Source organism: Sciurus carolinensis, chromosome 12 (genome assembly GCF_902686445.1).
Source record: "Sciurus carolinensis chromosome 12, mSciCar1.2, whole genome shotgun sequence".
Classification (NCBI taxonomy): Eukaryota; Metazoa; Chordata; class Mammalia; order Rodentia; family Sciuridae; genus Sciurus; species Sciurus carolinensis.
Window position 1 is genome coordinate 104,102,611 of NC_062224.1, and position 24,294 is coordinate 104,126,904.

The 24,294-nt window shown below is 45.9% G+C and overlaps 1 protein-coding gene across 1 annotated transcript in view; it reads right to left on the reverse strand.

Annotated features, from left to right (window-relative positions):
* Nucleotides 1-24,294, reverse strand: part of Cacna1e (calcium voltage-gated channel subunit alpha1 E) — a 453,197-nt gene that overhangs the window by 143,847 nt on the left and 285,056 nt on the right.

Genomic DNA, 24,294 nt, shown 5'->3' on the forward strand with positions numbered 1-24,294 from the left:
GAACAAGGAATATACTAGAAGAAAAGAGATCATTTTCTCTTTCTCTCCCTCTCTGTTTCATTCTCTCTCTCATACTAACACACAGGGAAGTGAAAAAAATGCATCAAAATCTATATTTTGTATACTTGTATCATAAATTGGAATAAAAGCCCCTGAATGACTGAGAATTGATGAAGAATTATACCAAACATCTGGCCAAAAGCAGTGACCATTGAGAGGACGTTGCATTTGTTGGCAGGATGTTTTATTAGACCCTTGAACTCCAGCATGGGGTATGTTGAAAAGTCCTTTCCAAACAGGTACCTCTCAACAAAGACTCTTCTTGGCCTTTGTCCCAATTCCCACTCACCAAGTCTTCCCAAATGGTCTTCCTGAGATGCATTTAACATGTACAGAGTTTTGAAATCACCACCCAACTCCCAACTCCTCACACACAAAATTTAATACCCATTTGAAACTCCGCATATATTTCATTCCCAATTCATTGGGGGAATCAAAGCCAATACCATCAAAACTCACATCCTACTTTAGTGAAATTAAGAGTAGGACTCAAAATCAAACATTAAAACACTTTCTGAACTGGATGGAACAAAGACAAAGTCCTCACATTTTCAGTGGCTAAAATCTGTCTCTTTGGTTTGACTAGATGTAATCAGGTCAATACAAGCAGAAAGACATGGGCCAGATCCTCAAAAGAAAATAGTTCCTGATTGCCAGAAGAGACAGAACTAGATATCAAGAGCCATGAGGGTTCTATTTTTTGGGGGGGAGGAGAGGGCCGGACTGGGGATTGAATTCAGGGGCACTCGACTACTGAGCCATAACCCCAGCACTTTTTTGTGTTTTATTTAGAGACAGGGTCTGAGTTGCTTAGCACTTCGCTTTTGCAGAGGCTGGCTTTGAACTCAGGAACCCTCCTGTCTCAGCCTCCCAAGTCACTGGGATTACAAGTGTGCGCCACAATACCCGGCTCCATGTTTGGTTTTAGTTTTGTTTTGTTTTAGTTGTCAATGGGTCTTTTTATTCTATTTATTTGTATGTGTGCTCAGGATCAAACCCAGGGCCTCACACATGCCAGACAAGTGCTCTACCACTAAGCTAGAACCCCAGTCCTTCCATGAGGGGTTTTAATGGACATGGGAACCTGGTTTTTCTGAGATAGCTGGAACATTGGCCTACAAGCAGAAAAATGAATTGAACGATCCTTGCATAGCTAGCTCTGTCTGTATTCATGATCATAGATCAAAGACTGGTTAGTTCCAATATTTCACCTTGGGACTCCAGATTAACAGGTTTCATTCACTCTGGTTTAGGCAACCCTCTTCTTAGTGTTCACTGGCAGCAAAGACTGAGTCTATACCTAGCACCCAGCTCGAGGCTCAACTACCCATAATATTACTCCATATCAGCAATGACAATGATGAAATTGTGACTAGAAGTCATCTCTGGTCTCAGAGGTCACAGTCATGGTCTGAGGCTAGCTCACAGCAACCTCATTGGGGTGACTATTTGCAAGAGCTGCTGTGGAGAGAAGTCTGTCCAAGATGGTGTTCTTCTCATTGCTATCATCTAAAAGATATCAGTGTGTGCTATGGAAAATGGGCTTCAGTAACCATTGGTAAACATGGATTATATATGCCTCTCAGTCGGTGAGAGGACCAGCAAAAAAGGGAACAAGGTTTACTTTGTTATGCCATTTCATAAACTTCCTTGATTTTAGAACCTTCTTTTCCAAAGAAAATCTATTAATCCATTGGGAAACACAATGTTTAAAATATAGGGATGAACAGACTCCTCTTATTGGCCCACAGTCTGGAATGTGCCTCCCAAATCTTCTAGAAAAATGTTGATGACCAATAAGTTCTTTTAAAGTCAGTGTTTTGTGAGTATGTTTTGGGTTTGCTTTAACTCATGTCAAGGCAGACACCTTAACTACTCAGGTTTCTGTCAGGCACCTGACAAAAGGTTTGGCATACTCAGATGCCCAATTGGTCAATAAATGGCCACATTTCTAAAAAGATGATTCTCTTGTTAAAAATAAACCCATGCAAATTCATTCTGATACGCCCTGTCCAACAGCGGAATTCTCCTGAACTGCTATAGATGCCATGCACCAAAGCCCTGGGGCCTCCTGGATGATAAAAGAGGAGGAATGGGAAGAGGAAGAAAAAGAAGAGTCCGGAAGACACCAGCTCCAGCAGCGCCATGCCCTGGGGGTTATTAAAGATGACTGACAGCTTAAAGGTTCCTGCGGAGAAAGCAGCTTGACAGCTTCCCTAGATTATTCACAAACCTTTTAATAGACTTGCCGCACCCTCTCCACACCCAGCTCCCTCCCTCCGCTCTCCTCTCACTTCTTCCCCAACAGGTGGCTTCCCCTCCCCTCACGTGCCTCTCCATGGATTAGTGACACATCCCAGGGGACATCCCTCAGCAGCAAGTAGGCAAGCCAAGAACTTGTGCTTCCCTCCTCCAAAATGGCGGGGTTCATTCTGAAGCTAATGAGGGCTTCCATCTCATTCTGATTCATCATTATTAAAATCTTAAATCTGTCCAGTGTAGGAGAGATATGGACTCAAGTGTCTTTTGAGAGTAAAAAAAGAAGCAATCCACCACTCTGAAGGCAGCAAGTGTCCTAATACCATGCAAAGTGGGAGTGAGTTGCTATTGGCACCATGGCAGAGTCGTGGCTGTTGTCTCTGGGGGTATCCACGTGCATCTGTCTCAACGCAGGAGGGGAGCAGCACCTGGGTGAGAGGGACACACTCCCTTTCATTCTCTCCACTGCTTGAGTTACAAGGCTCACAAGCCTCTTTGGCGTAGGATCCCTGTATTTTATTCTCCCCTGCAACTCTTCCATCAAGAACATGGGGTAGCCATGCTGAGGACTCTAAGATGCTCAGTCAGGAGACAGTTTCCAAACCACATTCTGTTGGACTCTGGTCCCAGAGAGTCTCACAGGGGAAACTTTACCACTCAGAGCTCTATTGCAGAATTGCTAAGTGTAAAGCAGGCCCCTCCCTGCAAAGAACGTTGGCCCAGAGAGCGCCCGCTGCCTACCACACTATGCACGGAGTACTGACAGCAAGGGTGAACTTTGGATTGAGGGATGGTGAAGCATAATCTTTGGGTATGTCTGTCAGGGTGTCCCAGAGAAGGTCTGTGGGTCACAGTACTCAGTGGGGAAGGCCTACTCTCAACAGGGACAGGATCCCTCTAGTTGGCTGGGGACTCAGATGGAAAATGAAAAGGAACCTTGTGTACTTGTCTGCTTCTGTGCACACTCAGGCCCCTCCTAAACCCCCCGGAGTAGGACTTCCCATTCCTCCTACCTTTGGACATCAGAACTCCAGGTCTGAACTGAACTTGAACTCTGTGCCAGTTGCCTGCCAAGGATGCTTGGGCCCTTCACACTCACTGTTCCACTGCCTGGGTCTGATCAGCAGAGACTTTGGATAGATGCTTTGCTGAGATGAATGGCCTGACCTTTCTGGTAGCAGAGGGTGACCACTCCTGCCATCTCCCCACCTGCGCTCTATTCATAATTGCTGAAGCCAAAGATCTGTCCTTGAAATGGAGCCTGAGGCCAGCAGTTCTTAGTCAGAAGCTATGGTGCACCCCACCCCAGCCTGACATTTGGAAATTCTAGATTCACTTTTGGTAGTCACAGCTGGTGGAAGGATCTTGCTGACATCTACTGGGTAGGGGCCAGAGATGCAGCTACTAATGCCCAGCACAGGGCAGCCCTGTGACAAAGAATTATCTGGTCCCCAGTCGAAGCTGTACTGTAGTTGAAGAAACCCTACTGTAGGCTTGCTTGGTCCTCCAGCAGGCCCTGCCACCAACCTGGAAAGCAGCTGTGCCCCAGAGAACCCTTGTCTCTAAACGGACCTCAGGATCAGTGTTGTCCTTCCTAACCTTACGTGCGTGGCCTTCCTGCTTGGTCAGGAGCCATTCCTCCTCCCCAGTCAGAACTGCTGTGTGAAGAGGGTACTCATCTGAGGGGCCCTTCAGTACATTTAACTGTGGAACCCAGTTAGAGACCTATTTCCAAAAATGGGGTCTGGTCCTGCCTGTACAAACTCAGGCCAGGATTCCCAAGGGCCCCCTTCCTTGTTCTCTCCATCCCCATCTTTCTCTCCAGTCTTGCTCCTCCCACCCCACCCCCAAAGATTAATGTGATAATTGCCATGTGTGCCTGTTTACGCAGGGAGTGGGTGAGCGCACACCCTCCATCAGGCAGGTTCCCAAAGAAACGCATTCCCACGATGTCAGGGCTGGTACCCGCAGAGCACTCCTGTGCAGGTGGGCTGCCACCCCCAAACTGCTTTCTGTCTGTCATCAGCCTCCTGTGAACATGTGCATGTGTGTGTCACTCAGGGAAGCGGCAGGTGAGAAGGAGGGAGTGCAGCCAGCCTGCCAGTCTGGGGGAAGGTATTGTGGATGGGAGGGGCATTAGCACCTAAAACAGAGGACACTGACCCAAAGTACTTCTCGGTAATACCTGACACGTAGGCATGTTAGGGTGCTCGCGAGAGGCAGAACCCGTAGGACATGTGAGAAGGGATTTGTCAGAAGAACTGGTGCACACAATCACCAAGGTTGAGAAATGTCACAAGAGCCATCTGTATATTGGGTGTTTTAGTATAAACATTTACCACTTTGACCAACAGACCCAACAAAAACAACATAGGAGGAAAGGTTCATTTAGGGCTCATGGTTTCAGAGGTCTCAGTCCATAGTCGGCTGAGTCCATTGCTCTGGGTCCAAGGTGAGGCAGAACATCATGGTGGAAAGGAGTCAAGGGGGAGAGCAGCTCAGAACATGACCGTCAGAAAGCAGAGAGCTGTCCACACCACAGACAAAACGAACCTCAAAGGCATGTACCAGTGACCCCACTTCCTCTAGCCACACCTTACCTGCCTCCCCAGTAATGACCCATTTAATCCCTATCAGTGGATCAATGCCCTGATTAGGTTATGAGAGCCTTAACTTAATCATTTCACCTTTAAACTTTCTTATTGTCTTCCACGTTTCAAGGCACATCTTATATCTAAACCATAACACTGAAGAACAAGACAAGCCAGTAGCTGCCTCAATCCAGTCTGGAGTCTCTGGCCCACCCCAAGTGATGTGGATCCCATAGCTCACAGCTGAAATTTCATGGTTAATCCCACAAATTCATGGACTACCTACGATGGGTTTTATATTTTGTTTTTTGTTTTTTCTTAGTACTAGGGTTGAACTCAGGGGAGCTTTACCTTTGAGCTACATCTCTGGTCCCTATTTTTGATTTTGAGACATAGTCTTGCTAAGTTGCTGAGGTTGGACTCAAACTTATGATCCTCCGGCCTCAGTCTTCCAGGTTGCTGGGATTACAGGTGTGTGCCACCATGCTCAACTTATGGGATAGATTCTCTTTGGGGTGTTTAGAGAAAACGATGAGCAAAACAGCCTCAGTTGTTGCTGAAACTTATAAAGGGGGACACACATGAAACAGCTGAGCACACAAATATGTGTAATGTTAAACTGTGGTCAGTGCTATGAGGGGACCACAGGGTTCAGAGGTGGGGTCTGCTCTGCTCTAGGAAGGCAAGAAAGGACCTGCTAAAGCTTTCAAAGAAAAGAATCCCAGGAGTGAGAGGCCAGAAAGGCAGTGAAAAGTTTTAGGATAGAGGTGGAAGAAGGTGGGGGGAGGTTAAGACTGAAGTGGCAGGAAGCAGAATATGAGGAGGGAAAGGCGCCACCCTCCTGGATGAGCCACCGCTGCCCTGAAACAGTAGCTCAACAAAGCCTCGTGCAGATGGGATTCTGAAACACCTAAGTGACAAGGGAATCCTTGGACAGATTTTCTCAAAGTGTACATAACCAAGCCTCACTCGGGCCCCTTCCTAGGCACCCTCTGCCTGTCCCCCAAATATAATCTCATCCTGACTTCTATAATCATTTAGGTCAGCCTCACTGGGAAATCTCTCTTCATATGCTGAGCCACCCACAGGAACTCAGCCATTAGAACAGCCCTCCCTCCCCATCCAGCTCTTACCAGTCTGCATATGACAGATTCGGAGGTGGACCCACCCAGGTCCCCTTTACCTATAAGGAACCCATCCTCCAGCTGCTATGCTAGTTGACTACTAATGGCCCACACCTGCTCCCTTCTCAGAAGTCTGCCCCCCACTGCCCATGGTGATGGGGGAGGGATCTGTAACCAAGAACTACCTGCTGCAAGGGTACCAATGGCCCAGCCCCTTTCACTCTGGAAGGGACAATATCTCAGCCTGTGATATAGTTCACACTCTGGAGTCACCTCTGGGACCAGGCTGACACTAGAACTTCTGAGACCACATCTTTGCCTAGATTTTGTCCTGACCTCACATCCTTACATGTCCTCCCAACAGCAGTCACTTATTAAGTTACTATCACAAGAATCTCCATTGCAGAGTCAATTTCTAGGAAATCTGACTTCAGGCAGTCTATTCCTTTCTCACCAGGGCTTTGGCCAACCTTACCAGGCTGAGGGCACTCTGCTTGAGTCACATCAGTTGAATGGTGTTTCTAAGGGCAGAGCCACGGAGCTCCTCTGAACATACCCACATTTTGGGAAGAGATCAAATGTGCAATGCATCCTACAAACTACTGGATATTCTGGATCCCATCTGATAGACCTATGGACCATCCAACCACATTTTCTACAAACCAGGAACTGCAGCCACACTCTTAGGAGAGGATTAGGAGAACACATCATCCAAACCATGATTTGACAGAAGAGGAACCTGAGATCCAGAAAAGCAAAGTGAGTTTCCTGAGCATATGGGCTAGGGCCACAATCTAAAACCACAATGGGACAACTGCTGGAGAGCCCTCTACTCTCAATACCTCCTTTAGTCCAGGCCTCTAAAAGCCATCCCACCCATTCTATTACCACCTTCTAGGAGAGGACAAAAGAATCAGGAAGCCCAACACCAGGATCTTGCAGCTGGAAAACAAGAGCTACCTTTGCAGTCCCAAGAAATAAAGGAGGATGGAGGAGCAGGTGGAAAGCTCCAGGACAGAGCTCTAAGTGAAGCATTAGCACCTGCTGCCACCCATCCCGGAGCTGAGCCTGTCACTCCCAGGAGGCAAGGCATTTCATTATGTCTCAGATCCCTGAGCATATTTAATAAACATGCCAAGTCTCCCTACATAAGCAAGCTCCAAGGCAGCATCTGGCTTAGCCAGGGGCCCTTTTAAGTAATTAAGGCTCCACACAGTCTGGTTGTTCTAAGCCCCTGGACTTGATGCAGCCACCTTCTCCCCTCCTGAGCTGGGCTGTGATTGTTCCTGAGGATAAATACGTGCCTTAGTCAAGGTCCAAAGGACCTTGAGGAGTAACTTACTATTTGGACATTCCCCTATTCTTCCCTTTGTGGCCCTTCTCCAGTGGGAACATATGACTAAGCCAGTTTGGCAAAAGGAGTAGAAGAGAAAAATAGCACTCTCCATCCCATCTACAGCAGCGGTAGGGCAGATCAGGTTCAGGTGCACCTGGCCTGGGAGCCTCGCTGCACTTCATGGGCATGCAGCCCCCATTCCCCAAGGGGGTGGCCATCACCACTGAGGCTGGGCAGACAAGTACAGATGTGTCAATGGAAATCTACCCATATTCTTGGGAAGACAACTTGAGGGTCAAGTTCAAAGTAAGAGAGGGTAAGGGATACCATATAGAACTACAGAGGCCACCATGCCCATGTAGGTGAGAGCCACAGATCCCACATGGCTCAGGGCCCTGCCATACTGACTGATGTCTTTTTGGGTAAGTCCTAATAACTCCAAGACTGATGTCATGTGTTTTTTATCCTGTCCCTTCATTTCAGAACTCAGGCCTAGAAGACTGAAAGGAAGGGGCTCTGAACCCATCCTTTAAAGCAGGTCTTGTAACTGTTGAAGCTACGTCTGGGTTACACTGGGGTTCAACAGTCCATTTTTTCTACTTCTGTGTATGCTTAAAAATTTCCATTTAAAAAGTTGCAAAATTTTTCCAGAATAAAATTAGATTATTTAAATAGTTCTGGGCTATTGCATAGTAAATTTTAAGAGAAATCCTATTTTAGCCAAAATAGTGAAAAAGGTTAACAGTGATAATGGGATGGGTTAGACATGAATGGTTTTAAATTTTGTGTGTTTTTATACTCTAAGTTTTATAGAGTAGCTGTTAAGGTTTGGATGTGAAATGTCTCCTGGAAAGAGCATGTGGCAATACAGGAATTTTCAGAGAGGAAGTGATCAGATTGTGAGAGCTGTAACCAGTCAGTGGATTAATCCATTTGACGGATTAATTTGAAAGAACTACTGTACTGGGAGGTAAATGTAGGCAGTTAGGGTATTGCTGGAGGAGTAGTCATTGGGCATGTGCCTTTGGGTTTATATTTTTATCCCTGGTGCCTTGTTCTCCCTGAGAAAGCAGAACTGCTTTCCTCTGCCACACCATTCCACCATGATGTTTTGCCTCACCTCGGGGCCAAAGCAGTGGAGTCTACCAACTATGGTCTGAACCTCTGAAACAAAAAGTGTGAGCCAAAATAAACTTTTCTTCCTCTGAGTTGCTCTTGTCAGGTGTTTTGATCATAGCAACCAAAGGTTGACTAGCACAGTAGCTAACTACTGTGTCATTAAAAACAAAGTTTGGAAAAAAATTAGAAGAATATCCCCTGCAGCTACAGCCCAGGGTACTGGGGAATCAGAGTATGGCTCTCCAGTATGGCCCTACTGGAAGGCCAGGACAGAGGCAGCTGGTCTGGGGATGAGCCATCAGACTGTGATGCTATGTTCCTATGGGGAAAGGCAAGTGTGCTGTGTCTCATTTCAGTGTGTTGTTCTGACACCACCCACCACCAGAGTATGCAGGACCATCAAAGCAGGCAAATTAGAGGACATTAAAGAAAATACACACCGTGACCAATGTAAAGCATATTCGCCCCTTCACCCCTTCCACAGGACTTGCTAATGAGAAACACGCTGCACTTCTGAAAGCAGTTGAGCATCAGAAAGGATCCAGAGCATTAATGGAATGGCAAGTCTCAGGGGCCAAGGACAAAGGAGACACCATGCGTATACTGTACTGTGAATACTCTGTGCAAGGTCCCTCCCGTTTCAGAAAGAACATGCTGGATGACAACAGAGTAAGAGGTTTTCAATCAGTCCTTGGCTATTTCTCCTATGGTCAGCAGGGATCAGTCCTTCTGATTACCAAGACTTATTGCTTTTCCAGTGGTCTCCACTCCCTTCCTAAAAACAATACATTTTGCACTCAGCCTGATGAGTACTCAAACCTTAATCATCTTACAAACAGAGCTGAATGGACTCACAGCCCCTTAAACCAGCCCTTCAATTTACGGGTGAAGAATGGAGTCTAAAAGTTAAATGACTGCCAAAAAGTGCTCTTTTTGTTTACAGAAGCAGAACTTGAACAAAGAACTTCCGACTTCCAACTCACTCTGCAAAATCATTTTCTACCTACTTTGTTTAGCACTTAATTATATATGGCCCTGTTCCTCTCATTTTGTATGTAATCACTCTTGCTTCACCACCTCCCTTGGAAATTACCTGAAGACCGCGTTTGGGACATTTCCTCTGAAGGTCAAGACAATGAAGGTCAGACCCAGGAATACGGGAACTTGAAGGTGGGGCCAAGTTGGGCAAGAGGACGCACCCCTGTAATCCCAACTACTCGGGAAGCTGAGGCAGAAGCAGCCCCAGTTCAAAGCCAAGCCTGGGCATCTGAGCAAGACCCTGTCTCAAGATAAAGGGCCAGAAGTGTAGTTCAGTGGTTAGAGTGACTCTGGGTTCGATCGCCAGCACAAGAATAAAAAGAAGAAAAGAACAAGGAGAGGAATGTCCAACAAGACTTCCCGAGGCTGTATTTTCACCCAGTCTTGAAGGAGGCAGATTCAGGTTGGCCAGTCGACAGAGGAAGCTAGTCCAAGGAGGGGGGAATGGGAGGCCACAGAGGGTTGCTCTTGGCAGTAGCAGGTGAGGCCAATAAGCAGGATCCGGTCAGAGAACCTGCGTGACGAGAGTGTTCAGATTTGCCACTCCGGGAGTTCCTCCTGCTTTCTCCCAGCTCCTGTTGCCTCCACACTGGGGTCCCCTCACACCACAGCCTGGCTCGGCCTCTCCAAGGCTGCCCTGAAGCCCATCACTCTCCTCCACTCCAGATGCCCCCAGCAATTAGGCCACCTGGGAGCCCACATGCGCTCAGTCAGCACTTTGGTGGAGAGTACGCAAGAAATAAAAAATAGCCCTCCCAGGCTTCAGCAGCCCTAAGAAGTCACGTCTGAGTACAAATGCCAACAATAGAAAGTAGAACATTAAGTGCCGCACTTAGGCGTTTATTTGCACTTATTTCCAGACCTTCTTTATAAGAGTTCTGCGCCTTTTACATATTGGCCCTCCCTTCCCATTAGGGCCGAGTGCATCTCAGATACAGAGCTGCGCCTTTTATTTCTGAGTTCACTCTACCAGTACTTGCGCTATTACTCTACAAACAGGAGATTCTCGATAATGTTGTTGACTAATAGGAGATTATAAATTGGCTGGCCTTCTTCTGCTTCACAAGCTTATGAGTTTCCTTCTCTGGAAATAAATACATCACCTGTAAAATGGCATCTCTGTTGACATATACCAAGTGCACTTAGCTAACTCAAATATTCAGCACAGCATATGAGAAGAAGCTCTCAAGAAAAAAGCCTCATTTTTCTCAGCTTTCATTCTTTCCTCAAAAGATTCTGAGCAGAAGGTGAATTAATTTATCACTGAACATCCTGCTTTAATTAACGATCGTGCATTGAACACCACGCAAGCCTGGTTAGCCTGGACGGTTTCCTGAAGAAGCCCCAGGACAATCCGTTTATTTTGTGACCACAGGAAACATTCCTGCTCAATAAGAACAGCTTGAAAATGAGGGTCCACAGCTTGTAAGTCTTTGCATCTTCAGAACCCAACACAGCCTTCACAGAGCACACGCTCAGTCAATTCCATCGAAGTTGATGTGGTCGTGATGAGACGCCCAGTCTTACGTACCTATTTATCATCTTAGGCATAACAGGACATGGGTGAGGTGCTACAGGATGGTCCCCTGGGTCAGTTTCTCACTCTGGGATATGAGATAAGCACTTCCTTCTTCTCTGCTCATGGCCCCTCATGAACATTTGGAGTCCTTAGGCTGGTCACGTCTCCTACAGGTAGTCTTGTCCACCTTCCCCAGTGCCATTTAAGAGTTCCTTATGGGAACCCTGGTGCCAGGTGACCAGTGCCAGGGACACTGAAGGGGAATTCCTCCCTTGAGTGGCTACCTCAAGACAGCAGGACAAGGCTACCTCGGACAGCAGGAGTGGTTCCTGCCCTCGCAACTGTTCTCCTCACTTGCTTCTTCCAAGCTCTCTGCCATGGACTCCAGCCCTCAGGTTCCAGCCCCACCACCTCCCAACCTCCTCCTCTTCTCTTGATTTATCCTACTTGCTCACCGCTGCCCTCCTAGAAATTCACCTTGGTCCTTCTCGCTCTCCAAAACACACATAGCTCATTCCATCTAAGCATTCCTTGTAGTTTGGGGAACAAGGTTGAAATAGAATAGAATCGATAAATAAAATAGCATTCACTATTTCCCCCACCTGGGAATTTTGAAAACAACCCCTTTTCCCTTTTGCCAGTCTTCCCACAACTTTCCTGTTCATGCCAGTGGAGGACCCGTCGGACCTCTTTCTAGAGGTCTTAAGACCAAACTGATTGAAATATGTTTTCCCAAAGATTTTCCTGAGACTTAGACCATAAGGTTCCATATGAACCAAAGAAACAAAAATAATCCTGGCTTCCACTGGTTAAGCTTCCACTCTATGCTGGGCACTGAGCCAAGCATCTAGTGTGCACAGACTCTGATCTTCACAACCACACGTAGAAGAGGCACCACTGCAATCTTACATGTTAAAAGCAAGAACCCAACCCCGGCTCAGAGGACTAAGGGGCTGACCCAGTGTCCCACAGTTAGCGAACTGAAGAACCAGAATCCACACCCAGGCTCGGTCTTTTCTCCATTCACTAGGTTGTGTTCCCTGGGCAGCAGGTGGACATAAAAACAGTGTTATTCTCACTTGGACCATGTGTGAGGACAAGCTACAGATGCAGGTATTTACAGCAGCAATGCCAGCAGGGGAGAGGGTTTGGGACCACTTTCCTACTGTAACCCAATCCAGATGTCAGATTGTTTCAAGGATTCTTTGATGTCCACACCTACTCTGTGCCTTCTGCTCTGCCCTGGCTGTCTGGTAAGGTTGGAAGACTGTCACAGCCAGTTCCCAGCTAGTTGTGCCACAGTCATTCTGTTGCCAGGGAGATCTAGTAAAGTGGGACGAGAGTTTCCTGGTCACGGTTGCCGCCAATCTTCAGTGCAGTGGACAGTTGTCACTTCCAGTCAACACATCTTGCCTTGTCTCTCCCCTGCTCATCCCCTGCAATGGCTGCCCTTGCCAAGACCCCATTCTGGTGATTCCAACCTAACCTGTACCCCTAGTCTCACAGCACCTGCCTCACTAAATACAGAGTCACATGACCACACCAGCTTCCTGCAGTTCCCTAGGTCTTGTGCTTTTCATTTCTGCACTTTTGCTCATCTGTCCCAGCCTCCTGGAATGCCTTTTTCACCTTCTCCACCTGAAGAGGCTTGGTTGGACCCTGACTGAACATTACCTTCCCTAGGAAGCCTTCCCCGAAGTTGCCACCCCGGCTCCTTGGATCTAATCCCACCGGACCTTAATTCTGCACTGTGTGCACCATTGGCTGGCACTTGGGGCTCTTCTGCAAGACTGCACCACCCTTCAAGGCCAAGAGCAGGCTTGATTTGTCCCAGAACCCAACTTAGCATTCAGTAGGTGCTCAGCACATTTGTTGAATGAATTAATAAGCAACTAATGTAGGGCCCTGATTGTCTGATGCAAGCAGAAGGGAGGGTTAGGAAAGGTGGTAAGATTTCTCAGAGTTAATTCAAGACCTAGAGGATTTTTCCATCCCTAAGAGGGCGGAGTTAATAGATGATTAGGAGGTTTATCAGGGATTATCATTTAATAAGCCCTACCCAGGTGTATCTTGCCACAAAGAGCAACTTCTAATCCTCTCGAGAAGAGAAAGGCTCCATCAGCCTCATCTCTGATGAACTCGGGAAAGGATTAAAATGAGACCTGTGGCCTCTGCCTTCTCACAGCTACAGTTACAGCTGGGGGCGGGGCAGTGCAGGAACGACAGACTCTGTTCAACATCAGAAAAACTCTGATTTGGGAACAACATAGTCCTCAAGGTTGGGGGTGATGCTACTTAAGAGAGGAGAGGGTCAACCCTTGGAGAAGCAGCAAAAAGCATAGTCTGTTAGCAAACACAGAATGTTGAGTGATCTGCCTAAGGTTGCACAGAGACAGGTGAGAACTATAGCCCAGGTAGACTGACCTCAGCACTCTAAACCGGCACGCTCTGCACTTGGCACAGTATCTGAAACAAAGTAAATGTTCCACAAGCACTAGATTTTAATATTGTTATTTAAATAGGATAAAACCCATCCCATGTAGTCAGCCCCTGGCAAAGAAAAAGAGTGAATGAATGAATCACCATTAATTATATTCATCTCACCTTAACACTTGCTGCAAGCAAGGACACTGTTACCTATTTCTAAGCCTATTTTCTTATCTGCAGGTTATTATAATATTTATCATAGTATATTTATTTTCTGTCTTCTATGCAAATGTGAACTCTTGGAAGTGTTTTATGTTTCTCTGGGCAGCACATACCTAACAGTATTTGACACTGAAGAGGGCCTCAATAAACATCTCTCAAATGAATGGATGAATCTTATCACTTAGAATCAAAATATAAAGGAATGTCACCACTAATTCAAATCCAGCAAATAACAACCTCGTCATATGGTGTGGATATGAGTGGATATGAGGTGTCCCCCAGTAAGCTCATAGGTGATGTAGAAGCATTCAGAAGTGAAATGATTAGATTATGAGAGCTGTAACCTAATTTGAATGGATTACTAGGTAGACCGGAGTTAGGGGGACATGGCTGGAGGAAGTGGGTCACTGGGGGCGTGCCCTGGGGAATTACATTTTGTCCCCCACTCCTCATTCACTCTGTTTCCAAACTGCCATGAGCTGAGCAGCATTCCTCCGTCACAACCTTCTGCCTCACCTTGGGCCCAGAGCAATGGAGTCCACTGAGCATGGACATCTCTGAAGCTGTGAATCCCAGATAAGTTTTTCCTTCTCTAAGCTGTACTTTTCAGGTATTTTGATCAAGGGACAAAAAGTTAATAATGAGACCTTTTCAGAAACACATTCTTGGGTCTCAGCATAGCCTCCAGATCAGAACTCTAGGTGAAGTCCAACAATCTGCATTTTAACAAGTCTGCTATGGGGTGCATGTGTCCCCCCAAATTTGTGTGTTGGAAACATAATCCTAAAGCAACAGAATTGGGAGACCTCAGCCCTTATGGATAAATTAATGTTGTCATAAAAGGGCTAAATGGGGGGAATCCACCCTTTTTGCCCTTCCATACTCTGCTCAGTGAGGACACACCACACTTTCCTTTCAAAAGATGCAGCATTCAAGGTGACATCTCCAGAGCAAAGACTGGACCCTCCCTAGATGCCAGCACCCTGATCTTGGGTTTCCCAGCCTCAGAAGTAGGAGAAACAAATTTCTGCTCTTCATAAATTACCTAGTGTAGAACTCTGTTATGGTAGAACTAATGCCCTAAGAAAAAGCCACGTGAGGGACACCTGCTACGGTTTGGAATTACTGGCCTGGAGGAAAGAAGTCTGCTATGAGTAGCCTCAGTTGCTACGCAGTTGTAACCATGAGCGAGAGAATGATCTGAGAGAGGAGGAAAAAAGCCTGAGGTTGAGTGGGGAAGAAGAAAGATGACAGAAGGTGTGGGGAGAGCTGGAGAGGGAGGAGAAGAGGAGTGGGTGAGAAGGAGATTGATTCATCTTGCAATTGCCTGGGAATGCAATGGGTTCACAGCTCAGCTGGGTGCTGCCATGGCAACAGGTAGCCCCCCCACCCCCCAGGGATGACCAGACAGCAGGCACCTGATTTAAGATTTAAGTTTCAGCAACTGAAACAGTGAGGAGGAAGCTTAAGAGTGAGCATCTCACCACCTGGGCCCTGGCTCCTGGCTGGGCCCCTAGAAAGGCCACTGCTTGTGAGAGCAACAGGGAGCTGTTCAGTCGGACAGGTAATGAAGACAAATCTGGCTGAAAGTCAAAATGGAGACACCAAGGTTTGCCCTCAGCACCCCGTCACACCCTAATGCAGTCTGGCTAAGATGGTGTGACTGTCCTTGGACACTGTGAAAAAGAATGACTTGCTTAAGAAAAAAGGGGGAGAATCCATCCAAGTCACAGGGTTAGAAGCAGAAGAAGGTGCTCGGACTGAGGCAGGCGGCTTTAGAGGCCAGGGAAGGGAGACTCCAGAAGCCTGATGAGGAACAGAACTCAAAGATTTAAGGCAAGGCCTTGATGGAAAAGCAGCGGTTTCCACCTTCATAGATAACGAGGAACAGAAGGCTCCCAAGATTACCTCCACCCTTTGCTGGGAATGGTGGGGTTTCAGGCACCACAAGGGAACACCCAACTGACCAACTTCCCTAATGAAGAGGAGACAGGGCTCAGGGTGCAGAGGACACAGATAAGAAAATGCACAGTGCTCCTTCCATACCTTCAATGAAAAGACTTATTGAGTTCACGGCCAATTAGACATTAAAAGAAAGATATAATTGCTGTTGCTATGTTTGTTTCCAAGAAGAACTGTGTTATGATTAGACTAACAGGTTAGTGTTAGAATTATGAGCAAACTACATGGAAGACTTTGTCCTACTCTTTCTGCTCAGGAGAGAAGAAAACAATTGAGGAAAAGTCGAATTAATCACCTGTGACTATGCTGAGCACATGCCCTCAGAACATCTTTGTGCAGCCTTGAACACCCGTGGTCGGGGAGAAGCAGGAAGAATGTGCTGAGAGATTTCATATCCGATTCATTTTAATCCTCATGTTAACCCAGTGAGGTCATCATTATCCCCATTTCAGAGATGGGGAAACCTCACTGAAGTCAAGAAGCATGCAAGTATTAAAATGCAGAGCTAAAATTCAAACCATGTCTGCCGGACATCAAAGCCTGTACTCATTTACTAACAAAGACATGATTCTATTCACAGTGATGGACAGGAAGGGGAACCGATAGGCCATCAATTATCGAACCACTGTGAGGTCCTCTCTAGTTAAAAGCAGATGTCTCTTGCTGGACACACCTCTCTGGGAGATACCATAATCTAACAGGAAAACCCTGGCCTCACCTCTTATTAGTTCTGAGACATTGGGCAAATCATTTAATCCCTCGGTGCTTCAGTTTCTCAATTCATATAATGGGAACCATAATCACTCTCATGGAATGGTATTGCTAAGATTAAGTGACAGGTGTAGTATGATAGTTAATCCCCCAGTCACCCATGTAATTGCGCAATCTTAGGCAAAGTATTTTACTTCTCTGTTCCTTAATGGCTTCCCGTCTGAAAGGTATGGATTAGAAACAACGCACCAAGAACACACACAGCGTCAGGTGTGGCATGTGGAAAGCACTCGGCGTTAGTGCAGATGAGGATGAATGCAAACACCTGGCGCGGTGCCCTGTGGCCCGTCCTCGGGGCAGACACACATCTCCAGCTGCACTCACTGGGAACGGCCCTGGCCTCTATTTGAGGCCCCTTTGAAGGGTCATCCAGCTGGCGTGGCAGAGTGAGCCTCCCCTTCTCCAGAGTGTCTCCCAAAAGCACGCTCTGATAAGCATTCTGCACCCTTCTCTGAGGCCAAGTGGACTTCCAGGGAACCAATCTGAGATCGTACCTACTTCTTAGAGAGTGCTCAATACGGGGTAATTGAAAACAGTAATAATAATAGTCTTCACACTGAAAAGACTGATATTGTGTGTGACACGCCTGGAAGCCTTATGAAATTGTTGGCTGGACTGTACATTCTTCGAGGAAAGGGACTGTCCTGAATGTCTTTATGTTTCCTTCAGGCACCCTGTAGAGAGGAAGCTCTGAAAACATATTTGACTTGTACAGGCTATATATCTATTCATTCCAGAATCAAATCAATCTGCATGGGTCCGGGGGGTACAAATTTCATTTCCACAATGTTGACATACATGGCTCATAACTGGAGCACACAGAAGCCCAGCAACAAGGAACTTCATAAATAAAATCCCCTGACAGCATCACTTTGTAAAAATCACATCAGGAAACAGGTTGTACAGGGGCTATCACTACTCATTATTTTACAATTAAATATTTAATCTTAAACCAAGATCACATCTGTGAAGACAGGTGTTGCTGATCTGACCCTCCCAGCATATCTTTGAGGGAGGCATAAGCTCCTTGGGGGACAGCCAATCCCTGGTAGGATTCCCCTTCCACACCCCTTCCCCTCCACCAAGGTGATACAGAAAGCCAGTTCCCTTAGTGCCAAATCTGTATTCTGGGGTTATGCTACACCCTCTGTAACCAACTCTCTCAAAATGTAGGCACACCAGAAACCAGGAATTGTACAAACACGGCTTACTGTGCAAAGCAGCAGCTTAGCTCCCCACTGCTGCTACTTCTCCCTCCCGGGAACCACTGTGCAGGCTACAGGCAGAGAGAGGTTGAGAAAAGACGTCTCTTGAGGAATGCCTACTGCCAACACTGCATCACTCATTCAGCTCAAGGGAATCTGGTTCAGTCTAAAGTCCTTAGGGCTACACTGGATGAAATCTTTCCTCAGGACCTTAGAGAGTTGTCATTTATACTGACCTCCTGAGTTTCATGCCCTAACTCTAGAGTCCCCTGAAAGTATGAATTCTAGTGAGGTCTCAAGATCCACTGCAACCTGAAGTCAGTCTGATCTCCCTGGGCTCAGAGCCTTCAAGGGGCCCTAGGAAACCCATGGGGAGCAGGCTCCTCTCACGGGGCATGATGACTAACCAATCAGAAGTAGTAGCTAAACAGAGGGCCCCTCAGCACTCTGCTCTCGGCTTGCAATGAGGGGTAATAAGATGGGCATCTAACAGGGGCGCTTCTGGCCTGGACCCTTGAAGCAGAAGACCCAGCTTCTCCCTCTCTTCCTCCACTCAGCTGCTCCAGGGCTCAGGTCACACCCAGGAATATCTAGCTGAGGGGCTAGGCAAGAGTCCACTGCCACTGTCCAACCATAGTGTGATAATGGCCCCTGTATCTAGGAATGCAACCCCAGAAACTCCAGGCACAGATCCACACAGAGCATCCTGCTGGGAAGCCCATCATCCGGGGACTCCCCTGACCTCAGGCAGCTTAGGATCCAGTCAGGGAGACTGGAAACCACATGGCACAGCTAACAATATGAAGAAAGAAAACGAGATATTTTGAGAAGGGACAGAGCCTGAGGTCTGTGGCCATCCTATCAAACTTTCTCAACAGAAGTACTCCTGAGACCTGGAGCACCCGAGCCCTTTCCCGAGGAAGTCCCTTCCCAGCCAGAGCGTTCCAACACCAGCCCAGACCCAGCAGCACACGCCCCGGCGGTGGGCGTGTATAATCACTTAATTAACAGAGGATCAAGCACCTGGCTGGCAACACTGCTGCCCTGGGCACAGAGCCTGAGAAAGCTCTTCCGTTAGGCAGCCTCAACCCAGGTCTGTGTGTTCTTGGAGAGTAGACCTCCAAAGAGCCCTGCCCCACTGTGGGCCACATCGACCCGGCTCCTGCCAGTCAGCCCTTCTGGCCACCTTCAGCAATTCCAGAAGGTGCTGGCTCACCCGGCCTGAGAGGGATTAAGTCGTGGGAGGCAAGCGGGGCTCAAAGCCAGCACACACCCAAAGCCGGCATGCAGTAGGCAGCGGATCATTGTTTTCTTCAAAAATAATAGCCAAGGTAACAAATGGATGAATGAGCGACTCTGCGGTCCTAAGAAGGAGGGGGTTAAGGCAAGTATGGGGAGGTGTGAACCACACTGCCTGATCCTGTGCCATGACAAAACCCTGGGAGGTGGCAAAGAGCTCCTGTCACCTGGCATGCTATGGGTTCCTCGCTGCCTTGAGCAATGGCCACACAGTAGCAGAAAAAGCATTCCAGCTCATGCTTAAGTTCTTATTTGTAGACTTTTAAGTTACAAAAGTGATATGTATGAGGAATACGAGGTGGTTCAACAATAAGAAGATGTATTTCAAAAACGTTTAGTTTCCCAGATCTTCCCCACCTTCCCACCCTGCCAGGAGGAGTTCGTGGCCATGTGTGTTCCTCTGGCCCTTCTCCAGGCTCAAACTGACAAATCCAGACAGTACCAGGCTCTTTAGTCTGTAAAACAGGATCACATGACATGCATTACTCCATAACTTGCTTTTCTTAATTAAAAACACATTATCATTGTCCCTTCAGGAAAACATAGGTCAAATTCATTAAAATACACACACACACACACACACACACACACACACACAGAGTTTTATAGTATTCCACTGATCACCTTCCCAACCTTCACCAAGCTGATAGAGAGGGGGTGGAATTGGTCCTTTTTATAACTTTAACTTGAATTTTTCTGAGTCTTGACATTACTTCCTTTTCTTTGTGCTACTTACTTGTATAACTTTTGTCCATTTTACTATGTAGTTATCTTTTTCTTATACATTTGTAAGGGTCTCTGCATGTTATTTATACTAGAACTTTGTTTTACAGGTCATTTTTCTCATTTTACTAGTCATCCTTTAACATTACTTCTGGTTTCCTACACCAAAGAAAAATGTGTAATTTCTATATAATCATTTATTAAAGTAGCCAAGTCAAATATCAGAGTTCCCACTGGAAATGAAAATATTCACATTCATTTCCCTCCTGATATTCTTTGAGTGTGCCCTGAATATTGATATTTTGATCTTATAGATTGAACTTACAATTAAAGGAAGACAAGTCCTACTGTGGAAACTCCACCAGTGTATTTGTCAGAAAAATAGTCAAACCCACTAGGGAACCATCGACGGCAACCAGCTCAACACCACTCATCGCATGTAGAGGGTGAAGTAATGACTATCATCTGTCTTACATGACCTTCCAGCCTTTGGGTGGGCCTCCTTCAAGTCAGTCCCCCTCACATCCCCAAATCCTTCAGCACTCACCTCAAGCAGTGGCCACCCAGGAAGCCCTCCCTCACCTCCCTGGAAAGGAGGCTCTGTGCTAGCTGAGCACGGGGGCTCCTCCTGCTTCCCAAGACTTGTAACTGCCCATGGAAATTATTTACCTGTCATTCTTGTTTATATTCCAAACACCTATCAGTGTGCCCAACACATAGCATTTGCTCCTTAAGCAGTTGTTGAAGGAAAGACAGCAAAGGGGAAAAAAGAAGAAAATTGAGAAAGAAGCACTGAAATCCAAAGTTGAATGTTAGCAGTTAACTGCCAACTCAAGATCAATCAGGAATGAATGTTAAACATTGCTGAAATTACAGGGTAAGTTAATGAAGGGGAAAAAAAAAAAGAAAAGAATTCCATTTACAAAAAGCTGATTGACATGCACGATTTCAAGAACATGCTTGGTTCATAAAGAGGCCCACCTACACTTCTGGGTTGCTGGGCTGCTATTCTCCAACTACCATATTTCACTCTGGGACAAATGGTTTCTGGTCTAGGAAGTAGTCTCAATATTCATTTTTCAGACTCCGGATGAGTTTTGCAATGATCACTATCATTTAGCCCTGACTGCAGCCAATTTTCTCTGACAACGCCACCACACCTAAAAGAATTTTCTATGATAAAAAACAAATGATTCCCGTGACAGCATTCACACTTTAAGTTCACATCCTCCAGATATGACATATTTTTAAACTGACAATAAGACTACAAAGAAGAGCACAGGCAATAAGCTCTTGGGAGAAAGGATTTTTTTTTTTTAATAGAATTATTATCTGGTCATACCGAGTACTTGTTTAGAAACAGTCTCGGTTTCCACTCTGTAAATGCTGTGGACATTTACTCTTCCGCTTGATCTCGTATAATCCCCAAGAGGGAGTTTTTCCAATCTTCAAGGTTATGTTGAAGAATCTAAGAAGATGGAAAGTTCCTGAGACCCACAATGCTCATTCCTAGCTCAGGAGACAGATGCAGGCATGTGCAATAGGACAGCTGAGATTTTCACTTAGTTTTGAAAGGCTTCTGACATGCCAGTCACTGAGAGACGCTCAGCCCATCCCAACACTGCATCGCCTCCCATAGCTTCTTGATTTCTTTTAAAAAATATGACTTAACTAACCCCATTATTAAACACTCTGTTCATGACATTACAATAATACTAAAATGAATACGAACTAAATGCCAATAGCATGGTGTGGGAGAAGGTCAGAAAACCAGAGGTAGGTGAAGAAGGCATGAAACTAAAAGCAATGTATCACAATTCCAAGAAGTTTAGTAACCTTTAGCTTCACCCACTGGAAAAGCAAGCACAGTAGCAGCACAACTTAAACCTTACTCTCCCTAATTTGTAATAATTAAGCAAACAAGGGGGAAAGCTTGTGCTTATAGAGGTAGCTGTCATCTTGAAACGTCTTTTCTCAAAACCCTAGAATGCCTAGACAACATTCCCTATCCTGAACTATGTGCTGCCCGAGAAGTTCCCTGGAAGAAAGTTCCCTGCATCCTCTGCACCCACCATCGGTCTTCCCAACACACTGCTCTTCTGACAGCCTTCCTCTACCCTGCCACAATTTCCCTTTGTCCACTCACTGGAGGTCATGAGCACTTGGGTCTGATCCACTGAACTTTTTACCTCTCGCGCACCTTAACCTGATCCATCCAATTCCTTGATAGCATGTCATATCTTTTAAGGTACAGGTGCCATTTCCAAACAAGGCCTAGTTCACAACAGCTTTCTTCTGTGAAAGATCTTTTTCTGTGAATAGCTCTCCACCTTAAATCATAGTTACCAGTGGCCCCCACAGGACCTGTGACATTATACATGCTAACGACACATTGAGTGATAGGGTTGAATGGTGAAGTAAACTGAAATGAGTTTTGAAGTTTTTCCACTGTTCTTTTACCATGGTAGGGTGTTCATCATTTTTTTTTTAAAGAGCTTGTTTCTAATTATAAAAGTAGTATGTGAACATTTGAAAAGTACAGAAAATCATAAACAGGAAAATAAGAATTACCCACAATCATCACCGAGAGACAACCTCACTCATTATCCTCTTAATTGCACACTTTACATCAATGCAATTAAACTTATGTATGGAAGTCCTACACTCTGGGCATGTTTTCCTGAATTCAGATCAAGTCACAGCATTTGGTTGACCAGAAATCTCTGCTAATGAGCACTCCTACTTATCAACCATGCAATGCAAAGCAAATGTTCTTGGAGATAACTAGAGGCCCCACAAGTGTCTGAAGAGCTTTCCCTGAATCATAACTTCATCAAACCTTATGGCTCAGAATGACCTCAGAGAACATCTCCACACGTGCCTCCTGTCCTCCCTCTGTTTACATGTTGGTATGACTGGTCATTCTCAACTATCTTCAGAGATAAGTTTGTGTATGGTTTTAGAATCCTTTTCCAGACAACCAAACCCATAACTGAAAGCCACATGCAAAGTGAATGCTAGTTGTCACCTGTCACTTTGCAGGTGGCAAAAGATCCTGGGAGAAACTTCTTCAGGCTCAAGAGTTCATGTGAGGCAGAGCAGGAAGCAGAAGTCTAGCCTGAATACAGTTTTTTTCTTTTTCTTTTTCTTTTTTGGTCTTATATCACAGCCAAGACAGATGAGAAGTGTTTTATGTTTTTTGAATTTATTTCATTAGTTTTTGAAATTCATAATCCACAAAAGTCTATACAACAGAATCTATTAATCACTTTGATTAAATAGAAATTTCCTTATGGACCCAAGGAAATATCCCAGTCTTAGATAAATTTCTTAACCATTCAACAAACATGTGAGAACCTACTCAGCCTACTCTCTAACCTCTAGCAGACAAAAATTAGATAACGTGGGCCTTGTGCTTAAGGAACTTATTAGGTGTGTACATAAAAGTAGATTCCAAAGTACAATAAATACCAATTAGTACAGATGGCAAGCGTTACATGAGCTTTTGAAAAAGGAGGGCCACGTTAGCTAGGAACAGCTTCTTGGGGATGGTGGAGATTTCAGCTGAGGGGTTGCATAATAAGTGGAACTGGCTGGGAGAATGTTCATTATTCAATAACTTCACCATGACTGATGATGGCCTGGTAATCAGTGGGCCCCAACTGCTATCAACCCAATTGTGAGGGAGCTAGTTGCTGGTGGAAGATGCCAAGAAAGAGCTGCTAATCTTGAGTGGGCCGTGGAGGTCTTTCTAAGCAACCACGTTAAGTCCCAGGCTTCTATCCTTTGGATCCAGCCCCAAATGGACTTCCAAAATAGAGAGAGGAGCTGACAGCAACAAGATAATGAAGTATGGGGAAGTTTCCTCAGTGTTATGGACTGAATCATATCCCCACTAAAGTTCCCATCAAAGTCTTTAACGTCAGTTTCTCAGCATGCACCTATTTGGAGACGGACTTTAAAGAGGTGACTAAGTTAAAACAAGCTATATCAAGTGGGCCCTAATTTAATTTGGTCAGTGTTCTTAAAAGGGAAAATTGGAATGCGAGGGATGCACATGCAAGGAAAGACCACATGAAGACAGCAAGAAGAAAGCCATCAGCAAGCCAAAGAGGGGCCTCAAGAGATCTATGATCCCTAACTGTAGAAACGTCTACCTTCCAGAACTGTGAAGATGAATGTCTACTGTTTAAGGCATCCAATCTGTGGATTCTGTTATGGCAGCCCAAGCACACTTATTCACTCATGAACTAGCATCACTTTCACCTTCCTTTTCAGGGAAGGCTCAATCATGAAAAGAACTCACAGAATGTTCCTCTCCTAAGCCAAGAGCTGCCTTTTCCATAGTTCCAAGAGAATGTGGAAGACTCAAGGGGTGGAAATGGAGAATCTAGCCTTGGATATGCAAATGCAAGCTACAACAAAGCCCAAGTGTGGCAACAGGCATGAGGTGGCTCTGATGAACCTGTGCCAAGATGGTGTCCCTGCAGAACTAATTCACCAGAAGCTGGTAGTAGGGGCCCTGCTCTTCCTAGTTCACTGCTTATGACCAGAGACATTCTGGGACTGAGAAATGCCCCAGGCTGAATGTCCCAGATTGGCAAGGACTTATAAACCTCTTGAGCAAGGGAAATATACT